Source organism: Hemicordylus capensis, chromosome 1, assembly GCF_027244095.1.
Source record: "Hemicordylus capensis ecotype Gifberg chromosome 1, rHemCap1.1.pri, whole genome shotgun sequence".
NCBI lineage: Eukaryota > Metazoa > Chordata > Lepidosauria > Squamata > Cordylidae > Hemicordylus > Hemicordylus capensis.
Genome location: NC_069657.1, coordinates 245,988,938 through 246,014,472, shown reverse-complemented (window position 1 = coordinate 246,014,472; position 25,535 = coordinate 245,988,938). Strand labels below are relative to the sequence as shown.

The following is a 25,535-nucleotide window of genomic DNA, read 5'->3' as shown; positions in this document are numbered from 1 at the left end:
AATTTGAGTCATCATTTAATTGTGCAATTCTAGCAAAAACAAAGCAGATTTAAAGAAAAAGCAATATAAACAATTCTTACACAATGTTTGTGGCAAAAGGACTCTGGGATGGACCAGCGCCAAGTCTTCTCAGGATGTGGCAGTGAGCCTGCCCAGCCATATTCCATCCAGCAGCTCCAGGCTTCCAGAATCAGTCAATCCAGCAGTTTCTCTTTGGGGCTGATGGGAAACTAGCTGTGCTTGCTTACCCCCAGTCCAAAAAAGTCTTTGCAGTCCATGCACAGCACTGGGCCTCTGCTACTGGGTATATTCCATGGCAGCATGAGGAACCCATAACCGTCTACTCAATGGTTTTAGTTAGAGGCAAGAGGTTTTCTAACCCTATTTTTCTTAGTAGTGGGGGGTGTCCTTTTTTTAATAGAAGGGCAGAGATCTTCTCCTACCCTGCCAGCCCAAGGGTACCCACCATTTCTACACATAAACCAGGGAGGCAGTGGATGCTCTGAACCAGGGCTTGGAGGCTGTTCTGGACTGGATGGGGGCAAACATGCTGAAACTCAATCCAGATAAGATGGAAGTGCTCTGGGCTGGTAGAACTGATCATCTGAGTAAAGAGGTAAATCTGGTCTTGGAAGGGGTCACGATCCCTCTGAAAGACAAAGCCCACAACTTGGGGGTGCTTCTGGACCCAACACTGTCCTTGGAAGAACAGCAGGTGGTGGTGTGCAGAAGCGCCTTTTACCAACTATGGCTGGTATGCCAGCTGCGACCCAACGGAGAAGTTGGACCTGACCTCAGTCACTCATACAATGTGCTCTACGTGGGGCTGCCCTTGAAGATTGTTCAGAAGCTGGTTCAGAATGCTGCCACAAGAATGCTCATGGGTGCAAGTCACTTCACGAGTATTACACCCATCCTGCATCAGCTTCATTGGCTGCTGGTCTGCTTCCAGGCTAGATTCAAGGTGCTGGTATTTACCTTTAAAGCCCTACATGGCTTGGGGCCGGGGTACCTATCCAGCAGCATTCACCCATATGAACCTTCCAGGGCCCTCCGCTTATCATCTCAGGCCCTGCTCATGACCCTGCCACTAACAGATATCCAGTTGGCAGGGACTAGAGACAGGGCTTTTTCGGTTGTGGCTTTGGAATGCCCTCCCTGAAGAGCTTCGTCATGCTCCCTCCCTCAGTGTTCTTTAAAAACTTCTTAAAACGCACCTTTTTAAGGAGAATTTTTAATGCTCCATTATTATTATTTTGTTATATCTGGTAGGTTCTTTAGCTTTTTATAATTTTCATTTTTAATTTGAACCCAATAATGATTGTGGTTTTTAGGCAACTTTTTGTTTGTTTGTTTAATTTAGTTAATTTGATTACTTTTATTGTATCTTGGGTCTATTGTATTGCTGTGAGCCACCCTGAGCAGTAGTACACTGGAGAGGCGGGGTATAAATAAATAAATGAATAAATACCCCATTTTAAAAAGACAGACAGTTAAATAGAAAGAATGCCTATCCATAGGGGATTACAGGACTTTAACTGAAAAGTTTATGCACTCAAGTGAAGGCAACGGACCTCTAATTTTAGTCTCCGTGCGGAATGAGTTTTATTCTGGGCAGCAGTGTCAAGGCAGTGTGTGTGCACCCATGCATTCAGAGTGAGACCTTCCTGATTCAACCTGAGCAGGATCTAAAATTAACTAAGCGGACACCCAAAAACTTGTGAGCACACGCACGTGTGCACGCCTTAGAGGGAACAGTGCAATGGACTCTTAATTACTCTTCAATATTCATTTCCATTCCCACTTCTTCCAGTTTGTTCCTAGGAGATAAAGAACTCCAAGCATGAACTGAGTACTAGAATAGCACTAAAGTTATTTTTTAAAAGGACTAGTGACAGTTTTAAAAGTCCCCCCCCCCCAAAAAAAAGGGATGGAGAAAGTTTAGACAATCATGAATATTTATCCTTTAGTATATCATAAGTTCTTAAAAAAACATCAGTAGAAATTTGGAATTCATTTTATTAAGTGAATTTTCCTTGAAAATATTATCTTTGTTACTTGCCATAAAGTAGATAATAAAATGAAGACTTGCAGTCCAATTTAAGCAATTAAGGCATCACAGCTCTATTTTGAGGAGTTTGTTCATTTAAAATAAAAGTAACTTTAGCTCAGCAACCTTGAATTCTCTTTACTAATTTGTGTGTTCTTTGCCTTAGTCATATATGTACTGTAGATGGGCTGCCTGCTGCTGACATTATGCTTTGTTATAGAAAACTAATGCCAAAAGCTCATTAGAAGAAAAATATTGGTTTAAATTTTAAAGCTGTTTGCAAAGGATAATTTTAAGTAGGAAAAATCCTGTTGTAAATACATGAGCTTTAATATGTGGTTTCCACTTGGTAGCTAACACAGACTACTGCATAATTTAGATCTCAGGACAGCTGAGCACCACTGAGGATCTCCTTCCATAGACTGAAATAATCAAGAAGATAAATTTAAAGAGAATCACATCTCTTCTAGTAAACATTGCTTAGAATTGTGTTAGCAGGACATGCTTGCCCAACTTATGTCATCCATTCTTTTCCACATAAATACGCAACACTTTATGTAAATTGCACACACACATATTTCAATTTGTAACTGCACTTACACAGATGTTTGTGCAATTATCAAAATGCAACTTCTATTATGTACATGCATTTTTCTACACAGAAATACTTACATTACAAAAAGATTGTTTACAACCATAGTGAATGAGGACAAGAATTATTGTAGACTCCTTTCTTATCTATATGCTATCTTACCTACAGACTCGTTGAAAATCTTTCTATTAATTATGGAAAATGTAGGTTTGTGCTGAGCCACATTTGGAATTACATGTGTGTACAAGACAATTAGCCAGACTTCAAGTAAAACTAAAACACAAACAAAAACATGTTACCTCCTTAAAAAGCAAATCCTTCACACAATTAAACTAAGATTAGGATTGAATAATGTTTTACAGCCAAACACTACATCACATAAAGTTGTGTGTCACTTCATGTTGTTTTTGTTTGTAACTGCTTTTCAGTTAAACAAGTTACAACCTTGGGAAGCACAACCTTTTCCGTTACAACCTTGGGAAGACAACTAGCAGGATGGGGAGAGGTACTCAATAGGGCTGTACCTCAGCCACTCCAAATGGAGGCAGCTGCCTCTGCACAGTACCATGTGCATCCATTCAGGGGAGGTGGAGGGGAATTCCTTGACAGGAAGCTCTGGCAGCAGTTGGGACACTGTGTAGGGCACAGCAGGAGGTGTCAACTGTGAGTGATGGGAGGGGGAGTTTCTCCAAGTGTTTTCGACAGAAAGACCTTTGAGAAACTATCACTCCCTATGCATATCTCCCGCCATGTCCCATGCATTCTCCCAACTAGCACCAGAGCAATACTGGGCTCAGCTTCCTGTCAAGGAGTCCCTCCACACTGGATGTACATGGTACTGTGTGGAGATGGCTAAACTGCAAGTGACAGCACTGGGGTCACAGTACACTTTATAAAGACTCCAAGAAGCTGAAGGACAGGCCTAGTACTTAACCCTGCTCAAATTTGTTCCCCAAGAAGCGTTTTCTCCCCAACTAGGGGAAACAAACCAGGTTCTTGTATGTTTTGCTCCCCACTAGGAAGAGGAAGAAGATGGGAGGTGATATTTTGACTAGGAAAATACACAAGAAATTTAGGTCAAGCGCCACCACTACCAGTTTCTTCCATACAAGATGGCAGGTTCCCATGAGTGTTTTTATTTTCTGTCACAACAATTACACACAACTGTGCATTATACATATGCAGTTTGGCCTTGAAAGCAAAATGAAAACTACTTTCCTGGGCACTGAGGTTGAGAATTGTTCAATTTTGCATTTCTTCTCTTTCTGATCTTTAAATGATCCTAATCTTGGACAAAGCTTGTGCAAAGTTGAGTGTTTTTAAATCCTACTGTTCTCAGTGGGAAAGGCTGATTCCCTTTTCCTTTCCCTGATTATTTTCTATTGAAAAAAATTAAATCAAGTAAACTATTACATTCAAATCTGTGGTACTTAAAAGGTGCACAACTCTGCCTTGATCACTCCTCATATCTTAATTCAACATGTAATCCCCCAATTGTATGCCATTATTTTTTGAAGATTATGTATTGAATCTTAGGTAGCACAAGTGCAATACAACTTAGTGTCTGTGACCTGTTCATGAAAAATTTCCCATTCTATTGCACATCCCTACAATGCATCCCACTTCTTTCCCAAGGCTCTCCAAACCACTAGAGGGGTTCAAAGAGGAAAAATTATTCAGGGGGCTCAAAGAGGAAAAATTATTCACATAAGTGCCATTGTGCTCACACTGTTTTAGAATAGATACAACTTATCATAATAGAAATAAAGATGCTATAATTTGTTTTCTAATAATGCCTGCTACTAAATGAGACATCTTACTCTAGAAGATGAAATCAGTTGAAATATGCCTTATGACGAGAAAGGTATGAAGAGAAAGGCTTTTGGAGCCCCTTCTATGATATCCATCCATTTTCCATGTAAAGTTTTTTCTTCTTCCATTTTCCATATAAAATTGCCACTTATAGAAGATTAACCTGGGGCTACCTCTAACCTCTACCCCAAACCATCTCATTGTTACATCTCTGTTACCTAAGCAGAATATTGTCCCTCCCCCTTACATATAGCCATTGCAAGAGAATACTGCATGCACATTTTAATTTTAAAAATGAGGACATGTGCTTCAAACAACCTTTTCAGAATGGAAAATATAAATCTTTCATGAAACTGTCACACTGCGTACTAAGTATAGTAAAACCAACAATCTAACTTCTAACTCTTGACCATCAGTGATATAGGCTAAAAGGCCTTCTACATCAAGCATAATCCATACAAACATTCAGTCTGCCAATTGCTGCTGAATAGGGGTGTGCACAGAACTGCGGTCTGGCACTGGGGTGGGGGGGTTCCATTAAGGGTGGGGGAGGGTTTACTTACCCCTCCCGCGCTTTCCCCACTCCAGCCCCGTATTTCCTTTACAAATCGGACAGCAGGATACCTCCCTGCCGCCCCTTTCCCGGCTTGGCTGCAAAAGGCTTCTTAAACCCTCCGAACCGGTCCAGGCACATCACTACTGCTGAATAAGAATACAACTGCTGGCTAATAAAATCACATGGAAAGGTGGTATTTTCATACAAGGTAAATTGGGGTAGCCACATATAGCGCAGTGGGAAATGACTTGAATAGCAAGCCAGAGGTTGCCAGTTTGAATTCAAGTTGGTATGTTTCCCAGATTATGGGATTATGTTTCCCAGATTATGGGAAACACCTATATTGGGCAGCAGCAATATAGGAAGATGCCGAAAGGCATCATCTCATACTGTGTGGGAGATGGCAATGGTAAACCCCTCCTGTATTCTACCAAAGACAACCACAAGGCTCTGTGGTCGCCAGGAGTCGACACCGAATCGATGGCACACCTTACCTTTAAAAATAGGGGTAATTTAAAAGCCACATGTTGAAAAGAAAGAATGAATGCAATCTAGACTTATTATTTACATGATTAATCTGAGCATTTCTTAAAAGACAACTATATTAAGAGTCAATGTCACAAATATCCAGAAAAATGTATATCCTTTAGAATCAACAGTACAGGGGAAAGTACCATTCAAAGATGCCAGACCTTTAACTTAAGTGTGGTTTACACAAGCAAACCACTTCTGTAAGGTCCTAATACACAAGACAGCCAGGACAGTAACGTGAACCAATAAAAGCTCTCCTGCAAATTCCCAACACTACTTTAGAGTTCAAAATTCTAATAAATAGCAACAGAAATAAAGATTCATTCATTCTAATAATTAGCATCTGCATCACAATGAAACACTTTTCTTATCTATTTGCACTAATTGTTGGAGGGAATTATTTTTTCAATCTGTATAACCTACTAAACCAATTATGTTGAAATCCATATATACCAGCACTGTGGCTGACATTCAGACTAGCACTGTACTAGTACAAAAGTGCCTGACAGCCAGGTGAAAGCTTTGCCATCATGCAAGTCAGCTTCAGAGGGAACGGGAGAGTGCTGAAAACCGTTCCATGCATTAGTCTGGATGTCAGTAACATGACAGTTACTGAGTCTGTGCCAGTCTGACAAGATATCAACAACATTTCAACCTTGAAAATAATCAAGGAGATATGTACATTGCATATATCAATATGATAAAAGGCTTACTTAATACCATATTATATTATCTGATATGTGCATATGAATTTGATGCATTGATTGAAGGTTTATCCAGAGTTATACCTCAGTTAGTATTTTGGTATGGGTACACAGTTATTTACATCTAATAGGCGAGGCCTGATTGAGTAAAGTCATTTTGTATAGTTACACTTACAGAAAAGTTCAAGCAATTTATATATACACACATACATACACACACACACACACATATATATATATATAACTGAACTTTTTAATCAGTGCTTAGAAATAGGCAAGTAGAACAGTTTGAGATTTGTAGGATTTCAGCTTCAAACAGTATTCATTTTATTGAAAATTAACCATATATAGTAAATTTGAATCACAGTAAATCTGAATCTGAGAAAGATCACCTTCTCTTAGGCATGTTGTTGTTTTGGAGTTATTGATCCGATTGAGTGTTTAAAATCTTTTGAGAACAATAGCAGTTAAAATACAATTATTATGGTCAGAATTTCTTTTTTAAAAATATGAAAATTTTAAATGTTCACTGAGCATATTCCAATGTAAAAAGTAGTGCATTCAGCTAATTTCGCTGACAGGATTGTGAATGCAAAATCTGGTATCTGTAGGTCATCAAGAAGTACAACTATGTCACACAAATTCTTCAAAATATATTAGGTTATACATTTGACTATTTTTTAATATAATTTAGTTACACTTTTAGCCCACCATATTTTGAAAGCAGGCAACAATATATTATACCACAAATGCAAAGCAAAGAGAACAAAAAGCTCAGTTTGTATTGTCTAAGGATACTGACAAGATTCTTGGAGGTTTGAGAGTAACTGCTTATGTGCTTGATTCTTGCCTATTCTGGATGGTTAAGGAAGCTATAGGTGGTCAGGTCAGCTCAGGTAGATAGTGAGGTGGCTAATGTCTCCTTGAAATAAGGTATGGTCCTGGCAAGCTAAAAAGTCACAGTAGCAGTACTGCTAACACGTTACCTCATGCCATTGTACTGGCTATACTTTCCAGCTAGTATCTAGCATCTAGCTTTTGGGCAAGGTACTCAAGTGCACAGTGCCATCTCATCTCCAATATTATCTGGGCCCATTTCAATCTTATTTTTGAACTAGATTTGGGACTGAGACAGCCTTTGTCACATTGGTGGGGGTATCTATGTTGGAAACTGGACAGGTTCTGTTGAAACTCCCCTACCTCAATTGTTTTGCTACATCTCCCAGAGATTTTCCAGTACCATTGACCATAGTTTGCCACAGATGGGGTCACAGCTGTGAAAGGAATTAGTTTTCAGTAGCTGTGGTCATTCCTAGAGTATGTTCCAGAAAGTGCAGCTGAGGGACTCCTGACTGAAATGCCGTAAGCCAAAAGCTAAATGTCAGAGGATACCATCATGTCATACATTCTGTTTATCATAAGATGTCATCTGGAGATTTGGGGTTCACTGTCATCAGTGTGCAGATGACACACAGCTCTATACAATCTCAAGGAGGAGGTCTGGAATCTATCTCTAGAATGAGCAGACAGATGATGAACAAGCTCAATCTTAATTCAGACAGGACAGAAGTGCTCCAAGTGATAGGGATTAAACTGGTTTTGGATGGGGTAGCACTGCCTAGAAAAATTAGGTTGGCAGTCTGGGGGTGTTACTAGATCTGACAAGTCTTTTCCGTTTTCAAGAGGTGACAGTGGCAGGAGTGCCTTTGTCCCGCTTCAGCTGCTGTCAACTGCACCCAGTCTGAAAGCTGATCTAGCTATGACGACACATGCTGTACTTGCAGCAAGACTAGATTACTGTAACATGCTCTATCTTATATGGGGCTGCCCTTAAGAAGTGTTCAAAAACATCCACAAATTCAAGCTGCTATTAACCAGAGGTAGTTTTGTAGAGCATATCACTCCATTGCTGTTTCAATTTCAATGGTTTCTGGTTTGTGTCTGGATTTAATTAAAGGTGCTGGTTATTACCTTTAAATCCCTTAAACAATTTGGGACCAGAATATCTTAAAGATCACCTCATCACATATGAGGAGATACCTTAAAGATCACCTCAGGTTGTAAATGCCCAGAGACTGTTTGGGGTGGTATACAAATTTGATTGATTGATTGATTGAATGAAATCCCATATTATTCCCATGAAATCCCATATTATTCTGCCCTGCCCATCCTCTGATGTCACCTAGGAGAGCCCTTTGCAAGTCCCATTACATGAGATGGCAATTGGTGGAAAGGGGAGAATATGACATCTCTGTGGCAGTGCTAGATTGTGGAACTCCCTTCCCAGAAAAGTGTACTTTCCCCGCTCTTTGGGGGTGGTTTGCCACACTTTTTGTTTAGGCAAGTATTTAGCTTGCTGACATTTACATTACTCACCCTGTTTATTTTACTCTGGTCTCTCTGGTTTCATTTTATTTATTATGTTTGATTTTGTTTTATACTGTTTTTAGCTGATTTGCGTTGTCTGGAGCATCTGTCTGGACAACCAAATAAATAAATCTGAAGTGCTTTTAACACTCTAAAGCATCATTTTAGTTTGCATATATATTAAAGCATACCATCTTCATATCTACCGACATCTTGTTTCAATTTGTAAACTGTGCCTATTTAATTCAACTTTAATCTTTACTGTGGTAGTGAAGTACTACAAACAATAAGAAATCAATTATTCCAGTGCACATCAGAGTTCTTCTTTCCCTCCCATTTAATTAATATTATGGTATTTTAGGGTTGATAAATGAATACTATATACTTCTATATTAGGAACATAGGAAGCTGCCATAAACTGAGTCAGACCATTGGTCTATCTAGCTAGTACTGTGTTCACAGACTGGCAGCGGCTTCTCCAAGGTTGCAGGCAGGAAACTCTCTCAGCCCTATTTTGGATATGCCAGGAAAGGAGCTTGAAAACTTCTACTCTTCCCAGAGTGGCTCCAACCCCTGAGGGGAATATCTTACAATGCTCACACTTCTAGTCTCCCATTCATATACAACCAGGGCAGACCCTGCTTACCTATATTAAGTAAGTGTAATTAGTTGTTCTGGTATTTTGTCATGGATTTGTTTTATTTAGAGTGTATAAGTAAGCGAGACTAATTCTAACAAAGGAAATTATACATACATAGCCTACAGAACAACCTCCACATAAAATATTGAGAACCATACCATATATTAGGAAAATATAAGTTAATTATAGTTCAAACATCCTAGCAATTATTACTAAGACGATTATGCCTACTTGAGTCCAATTGAAGCCCTGACTTAACTCCATGCTGGATTTTACAGAGCTTTTATAATTTATTGTAATTTACCTTGTATAGAATGTGCTTAAATTGTTTCTTTAATATTAATTAATATTTGAAGAAATTATGACAGTCAGTGGAAAAACTTTAAAAAACAAACAAACCACTTTTCACTGCACATTCTTTTAAAGCTTGTAGTTCCAGGGTTTTGTTTTTAAACCAGTCTTTGTGGAATTGTTGCTCACCCATAGAGACTTGGTTTGAACTCTGCTATGATGAGGTATGGTATTATATCATAAATATCATGTCGTTATGTAGTGATCCATCTACATGGAAGCCACTCAAAAATATATCACTCTGTCTAACTCTTCCATCATATACTTAATATTCATTAGATAGATGAGAGTGGTGAATATCCCTAAAACTTTGAACTATGTACTGCCAAAACCTAACTGCTACTGCTGGGAGTCCAACCTCTTGAATAAGCCAGCCAAAACGGAGCATATACCTAAAAATACATATATATAGTTTTAGGACAGCTGATATTTTAGGCTAGATACTTCTCTTTTGCAAGGCTTTGCTTAGTCCCCTGCTGAGCAAAGCGGCATCTTTTTAAAATAGAGATTCTCTTTACTAAGCAGGGGGAGAGCAACTGGCCCTATCCATCCCCAGCACAGCACCCTTCCAGTGGCTGTTTGCTGGTGTCTATCTTATTAGACTGTGAGAAACAATCTTTTTAGACTGTGATCCCTTTGGGGACAGGGATCCATCTTTATTTTTATTTCTCTATATGCATTTTGAGCAGTATACAAATGTGTTAAATAAACAAACATGTTACATTAAAAAAATAAACCTCTTAGGAAACTTTTGTTGAAAAGCGGTATATAAATATTTGTTGTATTCATATTAGATAGGAAACCCTATTTTGAAATATTAGTTTCTTCGATAATATCTATTTAAACCAGGGCTGCTAAACAGGTCCCTCCCAGCTGTTTTTAAACCACAACTCCCAGAATCCCAAGCTACAGTGTCCAACAGTCAGAGATTATGGGAACTGTAGCAGCAGGGAAATGCTTGACTAACAAGCAGAAGGCTGCCAGTTCGAATCCCCACTGGTACTATATCTGGCAGCAGCAATATAGGAAAATGCTGAAAGGCATCATCTCATACTGCATGGGAGGAGGCAATGGTAAACGCCTTCAGTATCTTACCAAAGAAAACAACATGGCTCAGTGGGCACCAGGAGTCGAAATCGACTTGATGGCACACTTTACCTTTAGGGCCAACATCTGCAGGAGGGATGAAGTTGAACAGCCCTGATCTAAACTAAAGAGCAAGTTGTAGTGTTAGGCCTGTCATTAAGGATGTTGAAAAGAGTAATCATGCAGAAAATCATGCATCTTGAAAAGAGTAAACATGCAGAAAATCAAAAGTTTTGTTTTGTCAACATGCGATAAAATCTAAAATGAATTATTCTCAATAGAGGGATGGAATTTCCAATGCCAGAACTATTTACTTAATGCATTCAAAAGATCTGTGCTTTTAGCTGCCACTCATATTTACATCCTAAAATTTCCAGCAAAAGCTAACACCAAAAAAGCTAACATTGCCCAGCTGTTATTGCATTTCTGTACAACCATTCAGTTCTCAGCTTCTAATACTGAAACACAATGTCAACTGGGACTAACTAATCCACATTAAATAAGATCCTTTGATACATACATATGGATCACCAAACATTTTAAAGGATTCAGATGAATACAAACGCAAAGGAGAGATCATTTATGATTCAAGTAAAGGCACTGAAGTAACCTATACTAGAACATACCTTTCAAAATAGTGTAAGTGAATAGCAGAGTAAGCAGTTACTTTTAGTTTTCTTATACTTTATTTATTAAAATTTCCTTATATACTACCTCCTCCAAAAACTCTAGGTGGTAAAAAACAACAGCAGCAGCAATAATTTTTTTTACAAAAATCAAAGGGCAAAGTCTGGCAAAAAAAGGTCGGTTATTCAGCTTCTCAAGTTTAAGATCTTAAAATTCTGTTAAAAGCTTACAATCTCTAACTGTGCAAATATTTTATATGGATGCATAGCACAATATTCCTATTTTCCTTAAGTTCATATTCAAGAATGACTAAACATAGATTTTATTCAGTAGCATTACCAACATAGCAATTTATTTCAACTGCCTGGGCAGCATGCTCAGAAGTAAAATTCCCATTTCAAAGCATTACATTTTATATAAAATTAAATATGGGAAGTAATATTAATGATGAAATGTGGTTATCTAACTTGTAACTACAGATTCTAGTAACTTCTCATTCACATGCATGTATTTGACAAATACAATAGCAGCAACATCATCATCGGTCAGGCATTTTCATGAATGTTTTAACATATAGCTAGCTAAAGCAGGAGGGAATGTGTCACTGTAATTTTGAACCATACATAATAATTTTTCACAGAATTTCCTTTCTGCAGTATGGAGTGGATTAGAGGACATATAATTCACACATGCTGTTTCTCTTCCAGAGGGAACAACAGACAAGGATGTGGAGGACTTCTAGCCAAATCTTCATCCAGACCCAAAGATCACGGACGCCACTGTAATTGAGAAACATTCACAACCAGATAGCTGTAGACTTCTTTTTCGTTTAAAATAATACCTCTTCTACACCAGTTCCAAATAAAACATTAATGTTCTTAAAGCTTTTACCAAGATGCCTAGAGCTAAATTTCCAGAAGATTACAGCTTCTTGTTTTAATTTACAGGCTTTTCTTTTTCTTTTCTATTAAAAAAAAAGAGTATTGCTCAAATCTTAAATATGTAGCTATTTTCACATTTAACAAAATCTGATTCTGAACCCCACTCCCTGCCCTGATAGAACATTGTGCATAACTAACTACACCCTGCCTTCAGAACTCAACTTGCATTTTTTAATTATCTGGCCTTTCATAGCAGAAAATTAATTATACATCACTTAACAGTGATATGTGCAACTTACCATATAGGCTATTTGAGTGTATTAAAACAGATTCTTGCTTATTCATAAACCTCAAAAACCTAAAAAGGTGAAATGTCAAGATAATCTGAAAATACCCTATGGAGCATTTGGGTCACTGTAAACAGAACGCAAATGAAATATTTCTATTTCTAAAATTACTACTGGAGTAAATTGCTATGGGTTTGGAAAAGTAGGTGTGACACATTCTGCTCGAACACTGAAAGTGGAACCATATTCACCAAAATCACATAGCAGAGCACTTCCTAAATGGAAGCCCTTTGAAATACTGGTTTGCTTCTTTTCTTTTTTCTTTTAACAGAGAGAAAGGTTGTAAATTAGTGCTCATCCAGCAACACACCAGTTTTGCAGTACAGGAAGATTTGTCAGTGCAGAAGAATTTAAATGGATAATTAATAATATTAAAATGTTCTAAATCCAGAAAAGAAATTAAGCAGCAGTCAAACCAAAATCTTTCTGGAGTAGCAAAATCTTCATTCCTCAGAAGGATGACTGAAAAGTGTATAGATAAAGTCTTCTAGGCCAACCCCACTACTTAATGCAGAAAACTGCTTCAGCAATTCGGACAGATGCCTGTCCAGCCTCCATATGAAAACATCCAGCGAAAGAAAACCCACCACAGCACAAGGCAGACAGTTCCACTGCTGAACAGCTCTTACAGTCAGGAAGTTCAACCGCTCCCCAATGCCATACTTCATGATAAGGTGGGGGGGGGCAGAGTTGTGCACCAGGCACCATCAATGAGCACGGGGGCTGCCATTTTGTTCCCCTGGCACGTGATGGTGGCTGCCCAATGGGAGCAAGGGAGCAGCAGCATAAGCAACCAGTTCCCTTCACTCATTCTCTATGGTTCTCGGGAGAGACACCCGCCTGCCCACTGTGTTTTAGTGAGGGTTATAAGGTCACCTCCTTGGGGCCAAGTAGGAATTTTTTGGGTCACACCCGACTGGGCTTTTGGGGTGGCCTTTTCCCACCTAATTCATGATGAAATCATGGACGGATCACCATCTGGTTAAGGTTGGACTTACAACCACTTCCCACCTCTGCAAGGGCGAGGGGCCCATTAGAATGGTCCGCCCAAAGAGGTTATTGGATCCACTAAGATTCCAAGAAGCCTTGGAGGGATTTAATGCTGGCTTTACTGGTGATCCTGTTGATGCCCTGGTTGAAAACTGGAACAACTTGCTCACCAGGGCAGTAGACATGATTGCTCCCAAGCGTCCCCTCCAACCCGCTTCAAATTTGGCCCCTTGGTATAAGGAAGATCTATGGGGGCTGAAGTGGCAAGGTAGGCAACTGGAGCGCAAGTGGAGGAAGACTCGACTCGAATCTGACAGATTGCGACATAGAGCACATCTAAAGATCTATGCTCAGGCAATACGTGTAGCAAAGAGGCGGTTCTTTTCTGCCTGTATTGGCTCTGCGAGTTCACGTCCAGTAGAGTTGTTCAGGGTTGTGAGGGGACTAGTATCTGCCCCCCCACAAACCAGAATTTGGAATCATCAGTTACCCGCTGTGATGTATTTAAAGAGCTTTTCGCAGATAAAATCTCTCGGATTCAGGCCAACCTAGATGGAGACTCCACAATTAATTTGATGTCTTAGCTGGAGGTGCCCAATGACTCCTCTTATGTGATTTGACTGGATCGGTTTCAGTCTGTGACTCCTGAGGATGTGGACAAACTGCTTGGAGCGGTGAGGCCTACCACTTGTTCTCGTGACCCTTGTCCAACATGGCTTGTTCTATCTAGCAGGGAGGTTGTTGTAAACAGCCTAGTGGAGATAATAAATGCTTCTCTGAGGGAGAGCAGGATGCCTCCTTGTCTTAAGGAGGCAATCATTAGACCTCTTCTAAAGAAGCCTGCATTAGATCCCTCAGAGTTGAGCAATTATAGGCCTGTTTCCAACCTCCCATAGCTGGGCAAGGTAATTGAGAGGGTGGTAGCCTCTCAGCTCCAGGCGATCTTGGAGGAAACTGATTATCTAGACCCATTTCAAACTGGTTTTCGGGCATGCTATGGGGTGGAGACTGCCTTGGTCGGCCTGATGGATGATCTCCAATTGGGAATTGACAGAGGAAGTGTGACTCTGTTGGTCCTTTTGAATCTCTCGGCGACTTTCGATACTATCGACCATAGTATCCTTCTGGAACGTCTGAGGAGGTTGGGGGTGGGAGGTACTGTTTTACAGTGGTTCCACTCCTACCTATCGGATAGATTCCAGATGGTGTCAATTGGAGACTGTTGCTCTTCAAAATTTGAACTTAAGTATGGTGTCCCTCACGGCTCTGTACTTTCTCTAATGCTTTTTAACATCTACATGAAACTGCTGGGAGAGATCATCGGGTGATTTGGAGCTGGGTGTTACCAGTATGCTGATGATACCCAGATCTACCTCTCCATGTCTACTTCTTCAGGATCCTCCCTAAATGCCTGCCTGGAAGCAGTAATGGCCTGGATGAGGGAGAATAAACTGAAGCTGAATCCAGATAAGACGGGGGTACTTATTGTGCAGGGTCAGAACTCTAGAGACAATTTTGATCTGCCTGTTCTAGATGGGGTCACACTTCCCCAAAAGGAACAGGTTCGCAGTCTGGGAGTACTTCTGGATTCACACCTCCTTTGCGGAACAGTACAGGTTGGGGTAGGCTGTTCCATATCGGTGTTTGACTGGAGGACCAATTAGGATGATTGGGGAAATGAGAAACAGCCCTTGCAGGTTCTGTTGCCCTTGGGCCAAGATCTGCCCCAATCAGAGGCTGGCTATGCCCACCACTCAGTGTTTTGCGGCTGATCTGGTCACTATGATTCTGTTAATTTATTTTCATTCATTCATTCAACATATTTTTATACCATCCAAAACTTGCATCTCCAGGCAGTTTACAATTAAAATTATTTAAACATTAAAATCATTAACATTAAAATCATTTAAAACCAACATTAAAAATTAAAATTAATGCAACCCAAGAGTGCATTTGCTTTTACAGAAGCTGCATCAAACCACTCGATCATATTCAACTTCTTATCCACTAAGACAGCTATGTCTCTTTCAAATGTATGGTTGCCAAAGCAGGTCTCTTCCATAAATTACTTGTGCATTTCGTTTTTCTCACCCAAATGCAGGATTTGTCCCTGGTGAACTTCATCTTGATCATTTTGGCTCTATGTTATAGCCTATCCAAACTGGTCTGAATCTTAATTCTATCTTCCAAGGTGTTAGTTATCCCCACTAGCTTTGTGTCATGTGCTTTAATAAGTATCCTTTCTAGTCCCTTTCCAAGAGCAGGGCCCAGGACAGTTCCCTATGACAAACCATTCAATACCTCCGCTCCAGGAAAACATAAGAGTACTCAGTGGGTACACTTGTTCAAGCAGCTAGCTGTAAATCCACCTAATAGTAGGATAATCTAGCCCACATTTTACCAACAAGAATATAGTGGGAGACTAGATCAAATGTGTTGCCAAAATCAAGATACACTTTGGCAATAGCATTCCCACGATCCACTAAACTAGTAACTTCTTAAAAGGGAGATGAGATTAGTCTGGTAAGACTTGTTTTGAGAAATCCATGCTGGCTCCTACTAACCACCAGATTCTTTTCTAGGTGATCACAGAAAGACTGTTTAATCTGTTCTAAGATTTTACCAGATATTGAAGTCAAGCTGATAGGTCTGTAGGTTCCTGGCTCCTCCCTTCTCCACCTTTTGAAGGTAGGGACAACATTTGCTTGTCTCCAATCTTCTAGTGCCTCACCCATTCTCCAGGGAGTTCTGAAAGATTACAGACAGTAGTTCTGAGATCATATCTGCAGCTCTTTCAGTAGCCAGGGCTGTAATCCATTTGGACCTAGAGATGTAAACTCATTTAAGGTAGCTAGATATTATATCTTACCTATCTTGAGACACATTTCCCTTATTTCGTCATTCATGCATCTATTGCCTGGCTGGGCCACATTTGCCTTGTGAGAGAAGACAGATGTAAAATAGACATTAAAAAGCTCTCTCTCACTCCCTCTCCATCACCTGTAACCATTTCACCACCTTCTCCAAACAAAAGACCTACCACTTCCTCGACCTTCCTCTTGTTTTGGACATATCCGTAAAACACCACCTTCTTGATTTTGGCATTCCTTGCAAGCTTCCACTCATTCTGATCCTTAACTTTTCTGATACCATTCCTATGGTGCAATCTATTTTTATGCTGTTTGGTTTTATGCCCCTCCTTCCAATTTCCATGTGTGTCCTTTATGCTTCTCAGCTGTCTGGAGAGCAGCCACACTAGTTTATTGAGATGCCATTTTTCCTCCTCATGGGAATTGTTTGCAATTGTACCCTCAATATCCTACTTTTCAGTATCTCCCATCCCACTTTGCAGTCTCTCCTTTGGGATTTAGAACTAGAACTAGGATCTTACATAATTTTAGCCCCCTGAGTTCCTGGGAACTCATGAGGTCTTATGTTTTGATTGCTTGAGAAGACCAAGACTCCCTAAATGGACAAACCCAGAGAGAACCCTATTTCAGGCTGAGATCCTCCTGAAGTGGGTTTGCTGTGAGTCCAGTACTCATACAGTAGACTGCCCAGGACTCTCAGTGCTCTCCCAGACTGCTGTAAGCGCATGCACAGTCTTGGGTGTTGTGCTTGCACTCCACCTCCTGTCCATGTCCTCTGAAGGAAAGTTCTAAAGAGAATGTTCAGTATTTCTAAGGCAATGCACATAAGTTCAACTGAGCAGGAAAGGTACACAGCCTATCTAACTCAAATTCTGTGCTCTATATTCTATTGCTATCTCACCCTTCCATGCCCACCCTCCCTTTTGGTTGCTCATTTAGTTGCTCCTAGCTGTACTCTAGTCTTAACTATCTTGCCCACAAAACTGGTCTGTGTTTTGACCCTCGTTTCCAAATAGTTCCTCTTGCTTTGCATCACGCTTCTATTCCAATAAGTGTTATATCTATTTTTCACAAGTCTTGTCTCCAGGTTCATTGCTCCTCTAGGGGTACCCTAACATTGACTTAACTTTACAAATGATCAGGCAGGCACAAGATAATCTGGAGGACCTTCTCTTCTTCCACTTCCCTCTCTGGCCCCTGCTCAGTTCCCAGAATGGTTTCCTCTACCTCTGAACTTGCTTCTTGAAAGGGGCAGCAGGCTGAGTCTCGGGCATCGAGTTGTGCATGTCTCATTTTAGGGCTTTTATCTCATAGGTCTTTTCACCATGAACTTGAATAGCCACTTCCCGAAAGTGGCTCCCCTCCTCCTCTCACCAAGCAAGAGTGGAGCAGAGAGAACGGCCCTTTCCTCTCCATCCCCCCAACATGTTCTGCCAAGATTGTTCCCAAGGGAGCAAACTCTCCCCTGCTCTCCCCCAGGGCAACCTCCTCCCCACCATCACTGAACAAACTGCTCTTTTGTACTTGTAACACCTCTCAATTTCTCCATGAAGGCTATGAATAAAACATGGTTCTCACTGTAGCTGTTTCTTTAAGTAATGCTGCAAGACCTTTACCCCACCTTTCAATATCCATATTTATCTTGCAATTTCCTGAGATAGCCAAACGCTCAACCACTCCTTTTCATCTCTCCCATCTTGATTCTTTGCAGTCAACCCCAAATTACAACAAAAAACTTGTTCTCCCTTCCCGCTTCAGACAGTCATACTGTAAACTGGCCTTCTGACACACTGCCCTTGACCCCACTAACTCTTGCTATGCCTTCTCATATTCTTCTTTTGAGTTGTGCTAACCCAATACTACATTACCACAAGACATGCCAAAAATTTCTCTCCTACAGCCCTCGTCCACCTTCAGCTGAAGGAATTTTGGTTCCAGGAATCAGCTCCAATACTCTCAATTTAGACCAATTACAGCCACCAGAACAGCTAACAGGAATACCACAGGGGCCGAAAGCATCCTGCCCCCTCCCCCATGCCTTCACGCTACTATTTTTTCCCCCACAAAACCACTGCTTATGTATACTGGACATTGTGCTTACAAACCACTACCCTAACCTCTACCTACTATGCCTTGAACATTATAATAAGAAACAAGGGAAGGCTGTGCTTCTACCGGTTTAATCTGCAACACGCACAACCACTCCACAGACACACTTAAAACTCAACTAAAGTAAGAGTGTGCCATCAAGTCAGTGTCGAATCCTGGTGACCACAGAGCCCTGTGGTAGTCTTTGGTAGAATACAGGAGTGGTTTACCATTGCCATCTCCCACACAGTGTGAGATGATGCCTTTTAGCATCTTCCTATATCGCTGCTGCCCGATATAGGTGTTTCCCATAGCCTGGGAAACATACCAGTGGGGATTTGAACTGGCAGCCTCTTGCTCCCTAGGCAAGTTATTTCCCCGCTGCGCCATTAAGTGGCTTACCATGGAACAATTCCCATTGAACTTAGTGAGGTTTAATTTCAAGGCAATTGAAATTCAAGGCATATTTCCCAGAATTTGTTATGACTATGCCAGGTACATCTTCAGAAGACCATCTCTGATCACCAATGTTATCAAAATATAATGTTGCTCAGCTGTCCTAGTTCCATCTCTGACAAAGGTCACATAGCAATAGGTCAGGCCCTTTTCACTTCTCAAGAGTCTCCAGAACTCCAACTAAGTGCTGAAGAAACAACTGAAGAAAGCAGGCCTCAATCTCTGGATTTTCCAATGGTTCAGCCAGGTTTAATGGGTAGTATCAACAAACAGTAGGCAACTTTAGCCACTAAAAATCATGGTCCATTCTTTACAATGTTCTGGCAATGAAAAATACTCAATTAGAACTCTCTATGTACCTTACAAGTTCCACACACCGAAGGATAAAAATACACATTCAACATGGTTGCTGATAGAGCTTCCCCCCGCCCCCCGTAGTAGCCACAAGGGGATCCTCCTGAGACTACAGCAGGGAAGGAAAGGTTAAAGCCCCCTTGTCCTATGATATAATTCCACTCGGGGTGGGGTCTTATCTGGCTGCTATTTAGCTTAAAAGAAACAAGCACAATCATGTAGTTTGATCCAGCATCACTTTGCACCCATACTTCACGCAGCAATCAGAACTGTTAATTTTAAAATTCAATTTTTAAAAATTCATAAGACAAGTCAGTAGCTAATTGCTTTTACCAGATTATCTTGCAAGATTGTAAAATCACGGATACACCGGCATAGTGTCAAATTCTCTGAAAATGTACTAGCATAACAATTGGTACAACCTACCCCTACAGAATGGAGGCTGGTGAAGCAAACCTTTAGCATCAGGAAAACAAGCGCTCTCAGCTCTCATATTTTCCCTGAGCATTAACCATATTCATTAATCACAGGGATATTTACTCAAAAATGGACATAATGATTATGAATTATTACCATTCTATTTCCCCCCATTCCATGTTCCAGGAGGAGGGGGAGGAATGGCTACACAGGATGCAACTATAGGCAAAATATCTTTGATCACTAATGAAAGAACTACAGTAGCATCCCCCATAGCCAACCCCCTCTGTGTACTGGTTTCAGTTATTTTACTATTAATAAATGAGGCATGTAGACTGTCCAACACATATTTAGGGTTGCTTTCAATGATCTGCAGCTCTACACTCCATCCCCCAAATCCTATTTTAACATTATATCACATCTGCTGATTATTTCTCTTTCCACCAGGATATAATTTGAGATTATTGCCCTTTCTCTCTTGCAATTAAGAGATATTAAAGAATAGAACAGAAAAATTAAACGTTTACAAATTAGAGAATGCATGCTTTTTGAGCAGTTATTTGTAACAGGGACTCAGTCTAAAACATACAGATTTCTGTTAAACCAACTGTGAGGAGAAACAAGTAAAAGCTTATATGATTAAATGGGGACAAGATGTATCCTATCAGTTTTGACATTTGGGAAGATATCTAGCTGTAATTTTTCGTATGCTTGAATATACAGGAAAATTATATTAAGATAATGACATGTTAGCATATTACCCCCCAAATACCAACAAAACTAATGGAACTTACAATAATAGATGCTGGAAATACAAACAAGAGGTTGGCAGCTTTTTTCATATTTGGTGGCTCTATGATTATGCCACAAACTATTGGACTCAAATTAAGAGAACAATGGAAAACATATTGCAAATAGAATTGGTTTTAGATCCTATTTTATTTCCATTATCATTTATGAAAAACTTACCCAAGGAATATATTGAACCAGTTGGTTCTACGCTTGCTACTACCAAGCTATTGCTATGCAAGATACTGGAAGTTTAGAGCTGTTCCTATTGTTAATGAGTATGTAAAGAAATTATATCATTTTGCAGTAATGGTGAAATTAACTGCCAAGATGAGGGTGAGAGGATAGCATAAATATAATAGATTTATTGTAAATAAATAAATTATGTAATAAATCTATTACATGACAGTGTTTTATTGAATGCCAGCAGAACAAGGCACATCATCCCTTGTTATCTTAACTATGTATTTGGACTTTTATGGAATACAGACCTACCATGGACTTATCAAGAGGGAAGGGAAGACAAGCAAAAGCCATTCCTTCCTCTGCTCAAGCAACAGTGCAGCACTAATCTGGAACCCACACTGCTGCACATGTGCAATGCTAGTCCAGATGTCAGCCAATGAAAGTAAAGAAATGGAAATTTATCCAGAAAAATATCCCACCCCACATCTTTTAGTTCAAACCAGCACCTCATTGTGAAAGTCACTTCCAGGGTATACAGTGCCATCTATCTTTGCGCCGTTCTGAGTACACACATTTTTAATTGATCTTACCATGCCTGTTGGCCCTGTCCAAAGTTTTCATTCCAGAGGAAAATTTTCCTGTTGACATATCTTCTATAAAGTCTTGCACCTCCACCCCCGCCACACTTTATAATCACATGGCAAATATTATCTGTTGCAGAACAGAGTGATACTTCCTGCAGTGCAGGGACATTGTTTTCTTTCTCAAACTCCCCAAAGAGAAGTCATTGCATCCATGAATACCGGACTTGCCAACATTCATTTCAGGAGTTTGAGTATATATGCAGTGTCTCAAGCTGCAACAGAGCTTTGTAGAGATAACTCATTCAAGTCAGTCTTGAAGAAAGTTCCATGTGCAATGGGGATGTATATGCATAATGTTTCCTGACAGTGAAGCAAATAGGTCAATCCTTTGTTCGTTTAACTCTGTGCAAGGTCCACACAGTATGGACTGCAATCCGTCTATGTAAAGCACACATATGAACAACAGAAAAAGACAGACTCCAGTATGAACTTTCTGCAGTGGAGCCCTTTAACATTAAGAAAAATCAGATATAGAGTCTCAAAAACCTTTAAATTGGGACAAATGGTATATAAGTTGGGAGAAAAGGTTCAACATTCTGTTTATTCCAAAAACATCAGTAGTTTACTTAATACAGTACTAATTTAAATGTTACTCTCTCAATAAATTCTAGCAGTGTTGACTTTATGCAGTCAAAGGGCTTCACAAAGCTGAAAACTAAACTTTATAAAGCTGAAAAAAAATCACCATGTAATGAGAGCAATTAACTGCAGGAAGAAATTTAAACAATAAAGCTATATGTAATGAATGAGTATGGTTCACAGTTACAGTATCAAGCCAGTGACCACCCATGTACAGACAAATTTAGAAGTAATATGCTCCCTATAACAATTTCAAACACACCATTTTTATGACCACACACACAATGCAGCAAGCAAAAAAATTAAGAAAAAGGGAATACTGGCACAGAGATTTAAATATATTCTAGAACTATATACTTGTATCCTGACTGCATTTAGAAATATGTCAAGGTATTCCCCTCAGGGCATGCAGCTGCTCTGGGAAGAGCAGAACGTTTCAAGTTCCCTCCCTGGCTTCTCAAAGATAGGGCTGAGAGAGATTCCTGCCTGAAATCTTGGAGAAGCCACTGTCAGTCTGTGTAGACAATACTGAACTAGATAGACCAATGGCTCGATGCGATATATGGCAGCTTCCTATGTCCTGATTATTCTGCTTAGTTTTAAACTGGTGATGCCCATGATTGCAGAAAGTGCTCTTGTTACTAGGAACATGACTGGTTGGAATTCTGACCAATATAATGTTGAGTGTATCATACTTTAGACTCCATCCTGGTTACAACTACTTTCATCAGGAGGCCATTTAGAGAAAGGAGTAGATGATAGTGGACCAAAGCTATGCCTTCCACCCACCTCTGCTCCCTCCATTCTGATCTCTGGATTGGATGCTAAGGGTATCCCCTCAAAACAGACTGATTTGCCCCAGAGATCAACTATCTATGTTTTAGATTCTTGGTACCAACAACGAAGGACCACAATTGCAGGTCATGAAAGCAGAGCCACAGGCAACAAGATACTCTGATAAGCAGGAGATATGTCCTGTCCTTTCTGGGAATGAGAGTGGGCAGTAGATGACAAGGTGCTCAGAATAAAGGCTTTCACTGTGTGTAGACAGAGGGACTTCCAGAGATGTATTTAACCAGGAAACTAGGGCATATGGAAAGGAATACTCATTTCCCACTCGAGTTTGACTTTCAGAAATGCCACAATATCATTTAATTTGGTTTGGCTTTCAATGAAAAGAACTGGATGGATAAACTGCTTTGAAAACTTTTGTTGAAAAGTGGTAAATATTTGTAGTTAGTTGTAGTTTCCTAAATTTCCATAGTAAGGGACAAAACAAAACAAAGGGAGGTAATGGCAGTGAGAGAGAAGGCAAAAACAAATGAATGTGAGCTGAATCCCAAGGGAAGGAAATGCCCATGAAAATATTCTTATAGAAAACTCCTGAGTTGATTCACTGGAAAATAATCTTGTTTTCTTTTATACCTGGAGAGTGGGGAAGCATCCTGTGTATTTTCAGTCAATTATTGTGTACTTCTGGACCAGCCAAACATCACAACCACCAGCCTATGATAAAGTGTCGCCCTACACTTCATAAACTAAAAAAAAAAAGTTTCTAAAACAAAACTTTTTAGTTTTGTTTTAGAATCAAAACTAAAACCCAAGTCCTCAGTGATGCCATGCCATGCCATGCAGGTTCCTCTGGAGTAATCAGGGAAATTTGCTGCATCCCTAGTCGCAGCCTCACCAGATGAAGGGCTTTAGGCCAAGGATTTCCATTGTGGTTATAACCATAGTATTATGCACTTACTTTTGTTCTCAAAAGATACTTTAAGACACAGCATGCTTTTAAAAGATGAAAACAGTAGGAATATTGAGCAGAATGAGTTAGATTTAAGTTTCTCAACGATTTACTTCCCTAAAAGGTTCTCAGTTGTACATTACTGGCCTTGTTAAAACCACTAACTCACAGAGTAGGAACCACACCTTACTATGATTCATTTTTTTAATCCAAGGATGGTAAAGCCTATTAATAAGCACAATTGCACCTTTCTTTCTTCCAGGAGGGGAAAGGTTTGGCAAGTCTTGCCCAGGGTCACTCAGGGCTACTGCACAGGGGCACCTGCTGAGGCCACGGACTATCAGAGGGCTTACTGCTAAGCAGATGCATTGGGCCAACCTTCCATTTCTTTAAGGAGAAAGTATTTGGCACCAAGAGGCCTAATAAGGAGCATGGGAGAGACCCACCCAACACAGGAGAGTGGCCCAGAGGCCTCAGTGATGGCATGCCATGTAGGATCCCTTGGAGTAATCAGGGAAATTCACGGCATCCCTAGCTGGAGCCTCACCTGATGGGCAGTGGGAGAGGCTACTGCATTCCTGGTTCCAAATGCAGTAGTGGATCCAGGCAGACCCAAAAGCTAATAATCTGTGTAACCAGAGAAGAATTATGTTAATCAATGACAGCCACAAAACAATGAAATGCTGTAACAGTTTTTAAAACCTGTTAATAAAGAAATCAAAATGTTATGCAAATATATATCAAGAGAGCAGACTGGAAAGAGAGATAATTATCAGTTATAGAAAGAATAAAACTGATTACTACCGTATTAGAAAATCACCAGTTTTGTGTCTGCACAGAACTACCCTGGTCCAAGGAGCAGCACTTCTACAATTGCAATTGTCTGCTCACCACAAGTGACCACCTCTTACCTTCTATATGTGCTAGAGAACAACGCAGAAGCTACAGAACTGCTTCTGTCTTCTGCAAAAGCCCAGTGCCAAACAAAACAAGACTCCACCCCTCCACAAGATCATCGGAAACATGCAGGGAACTTGAAGTAAAGTCTTCCCTGTCAATATACACCATGCTTTAGAAAACCGAAGGAGGAATCCTTATCAGTGCCAACCACAATGGAGGCTGGATCATTCTAATATTTAATTCATCTGCTATTATCTTGATTCTTTTCCATCTAGTTTCCAATTTGATCATGAGACTGAGATCACCACGATCACGACTACCTTCACCAGGAACTAGACAGGGGCAGTACATCACAGTTGGTTCTGCTGGACTTGTCAGTGGCTTTCAAAATGGTATCCTTCTGTACCACCTGACAGAGACGGGTCTTGGAGCACGGCTTAATAGTAATCCTGGTGATTTCGGAGGGAGTACGTTTCAGAAAGTGGTGCTATGGGACTGCTACTCATTCCCATGGTTTGACTTCCACAGTTCTGCATGGTTCCATCTAGTCCCCCATGTAGTTTAAATCTAAGAATTTTGGTCTACATACTGTTATATTCAATTTTCTGAATACATCTGAGCTTATTTTTTCTATTTTTAATTTACTTTTTTATCAGGACTGTTAGCCATCTTGAAGGTCCCATCTGAAGAGGGAAGGTGAAGTACAAATATTGTAGAAGCTTTAAGCAGAATCTCCTGCTCTCCACCTCAGGGATCCACACCATGAATTCTGGGATAATCAGGCATGCTCAGGCTTCTCTTAAGGCTGTGTTCATCTGTATTATGATCATATCGAATGCTGCTGTATATTCATGGCAAGTGTAACATCTGCATTAACTAAAGCTCAAGAACTTGCATGCTCTTATACCAAGTGAAGCTGCTAAAATGAAAGGCAACATCTTAAGATGTTTTGAGATTATCATTTTTAGTGAAGCAAA

At 40.1% G+C, this 25,535-nt stretch overlaps 1 protein-coding gene and 1 long non-coding RNA gene across 9 annotated transcripts in view; both read right to left on the bottom strand.

Moving 5' to 3' along the window:
* Nucleotides 1–25,535, bottom strand: part of SUPT3H (SPT3 homolog, SAGA and STAGA complex component) — a 376,915-nt gene that overhangs the window by 245,529 nt on the left and 105,851 nt on the right. The window lies entirely within an intron of this gene.
* Nucleotides 11,357–16,269, bottom strand: LOC128339742 (uncharacterized). Its single transcript, XR_008313195.1, has 2 exons — nucleotides 16,158–16,269; nucleotides 11,357–12,095 (listed from the first exon to the last, which is right to left on the bottom strand). It is a non-coding gene; the product is annotated as an uncharacterized LOC128339742 (long non-coding RNA).